Raw genomic sequence first — 3,607 nt, forward strand, 5'->3', positions numbered from 1 at the left:
GTAACCGCAGACCAGCGTTGCCAACTCCAGTCTTCAGAAATACACTAAATGGTTAAAAAAAAAACCCACTAAATATGGCATAAAATCCACAGGATTTTTATATGTATATTACATATTTCAAATATAGTAATACTAGGTTATAAATAATTATTTATTAAACACTTAACAAAACTACAAAAGAAGAGATTCATCATCATCATCATCATCATCATCATCATCTTCTTCTTCTTTTCTTCGTCGTCTTCTTCTTCTTCTTTTTCAGCAGTAGTTGTGGAAATTGAGGAACCTGCAGTTTCTGGTTTGTATGTTTCCATTGATTTATATATATATATATATATATAATGCTGTATTATTTATAGATAATCTGTATTTTATATAAATTAGTGACTATTAATATTGGAGAAAATATATGAGTTATCTACTTCCTAATCTATCCCGATTCTTTTTTAACAATGTGTTCAGGCAAGTCAAAACCATGGCAACATTCACCACGCCATCTTAGTGCCGTTTTAACTGTCAAAATTGACCGTGATATCTTTCTTCCCATTGGATTTCTAATTTTGGTTTTAACCCAGATTTTCCCACCGTCCTTTTTTAAAGACAGTTGCAGTGCCTTCGGATATTGTCATTGTTGGTGTTAGGGACATTTCATAAGTTGTGCGATAATGTTGGTAGTATTTGTTAGCTTTAGAAAATATACGTTCCTTGTTTCAGTTTATTTCATCATTTAACCGATTTTTGAGAGTAACTAATGTGCTACTGTATTTTTATCACAAAAAAAAAAATTGGGCTTATCTGGGTTAATTATATTCATCTGGCTAAATAGCCTTTCTACTTCCGCATTTGACCAGGGAAGACAGAGCATAGAAAGTGCGAACTCGGCTAATTCTTTGAATGGGTTCATATTCATATGTGAAGCATCTTTATACTGAAAAACTTCACATCATAAACCACTGGTAAAACATGGCATGGTGCATCCACGTGTTATGTATGATTCGGAACTTCCCCTTCGCTAAGATAAAGTCGAGTTTATTTCCTTAACGGAAAAAACAAATTCCCACTGGCCTGAGCACGAAAAAAAAACTACCTAGATTTTCCACTGCCCACCGTTTAATAATTTTCCCCACTGACAAGGAGAGAAAAAAAACTAAATTTAGTGGGAAAACCACATTGCCGCAGACATCAAGCAAAAATACCACTAAACCGAGACAGAAAGAATTACAATTCGATACCGGTACTTATAGACAACAACTTTGCCAGTTCAAATAGAAAACAGAAACAGTTCTCCTTAAAATTTATAACTGGTTTACAACCAATAAACTAGCATTAAACATTAATAAAACTAACATAATTCAGTTTAATATCAATTCGTATTTAATCTCTGGAACATTAGACAGAACCATCAATAATATACCCTACTAGAAATATCAACAATCAATTTTTTTGGTTTGCATATTATTAATAATACATTAAACTGGAAAAATAATATTAAAAAAATAACCTTCAAACTTAGATCAGCATGTTTCGCAATTAGGTCGTTACAACAATTTCTAAACAGCAGTATCTTAAAGGCAATATATTTAGTCTATTTTCGTGCCATTATGTCCTACGGAATAATATTTTGGGGAGAGTCTGCAGGTAGTAAAAACATATTCTTATTACAAATTCGAGCAAAGGCTATAGAATCATGCAGATTATTAAAAAAAAAAAAGAGATTCTAACAATTGACAAATCAGCACATATTTAATAAATTTACTCTTATGGAATAAAGAAAAATTTCCAACTAATTCAGCTATAAATAGTATTAATACCCGCAGAAAGAATAATTTTCATATGCCGTCATCAAATTATCATGCTCTCAAAGGCGATAAAAAGTTTCAATAATCTTCCTGAAGACATTAAGAATTATAACCAAAACCCTGAATTATTTAAGGTAAAACTAAAAAATTACTTCATATCGCACACTTTCTATTCTATAGATGAATTATTGACATCTCACAGTACTGTTTAAATATTGTAATACTATTAAGTGGTAAAGATATTGCATTTTGTAATATGTTATTGTTATTAAAGTATTAATTCTGTACATACTTCATATTTGCATTTTTATATGTTAAACGTAAGATTTGGTCAAGTTCTTTATTCTATGCTATAAAGCAAATGCAACGAACCTACCTATCTCACCATGAAGTGCCAAAGAAAAACTAAAACATTACAGAGGCCCACGAATTGGTACTACGCGAAGATACAAGTAGATCCCGAATTTGTAACTGAACGGTGGGGGGAATGTTGTTGATATGGAAGAATGGATAGAATTACAATGCAACGCCATTTCATAAAAATAACCGATCCCTAAGAGCAAAAAGCTCCTGCTTTTGCATGAATCTTCATTAGTTACCTAGCATTTCCTCGTAATAGGTTGAAGGAAAAATTTTTGTTAGAGCTATTTTAAGATTATAATCTTTAATAACTTTTAATAAATTATTTGTTGCTATTTGCAAACCGTCCTCTGAATTACTGAAAATCACTTGATTATCGGGAAACAAAAGAATATTTATGCTCTCTTTCCCGACTATAAAATGTTCTGTTAAAATACTTTGCCATTCTTCAATGACTGCGTCTATATATACCTTAAAATTTTCCGGTGACAATGGGCATCCCTGTTTCACTCCCTGGTTTATTTCCACACTTTTGTTCGTAATTCCTTGTCCATTTTCTATACTTATGTATGTTTTGCTATGCAGACTCTGAATCACCTTAAGTATATGTTTTGGATATCCTTTATTTTCCATTATATTCCACAGTTTATTAATATAAAATTTAATAATTAATATACATGAAATACATAATTATGTAATAGAATACAAAACAACACAAATGAAGATACCTTAGACATTACACAAAATTTAATACAAAATTACAAATAGTGAAGCTCAGTTACATAATGTAAGGATAATAAAGTAGAAAATTACACATAACAAAAATCAGTTACATAATATAAGTACAAAATGTACAATTTATAAGACATACACTGTTCGAGATAAGCTCGACAATTAATTCACTTGAGATAATATAATATATAGTTAATACACTAATAGGAGAATACATGTGGGTTACAAGACATAAAACATTGAGTAGAAAAAATATACTAGGGTGACTGCACCATTAGTCAGCCTGTTAACAGTACTGTAATACACTAGAGTAGTTTCTGATAAGAAAACAAGCGAATAGGGATTATAAAGAATGGACACTTCGCGTCGGTATCTTTGATGTAGCCAGACCGATTTCAATGACCTTCAAGCCAGCTAGAGCGTCAGATTCTGCTTTCTCCCTAGAGTTGGCGCTGACATCATACCAGCTAGCAGTCGACACAGCGGAAATATAACACATATAATTAATACATCTAGGTACATTATGTACTCAAATAAAATAAATTGGATCCATAAAATAATAAATCCTTCATTAACTGTAATGTCTAAACTCTAGAGTTCCTTTATAATGAGAGTTCAGACGTTGACCCCAACAACAATTAAAATATGTAATGATTTGATAGCGCTGAAAATGGAAAAACAAAACTCTTACGATAAGTAAAACCATATACCTATAT

Source organism: Periplaneta americana, chromosome 16 (genome assembly GCF_040183065.1).
Source record: "Periplaneta americana isolate PAMFEO1 chromosome 16, P.americana_PAMFEO1_priV1, whole genome shotgun sequence".
Taxonomy (NCBI): domain Eukaryota; kingdom Metazoa; phylum Arthropoda; class Insecta; order Blattodea; family Blattidae; genus Periplaneta; species Periplaneta americana.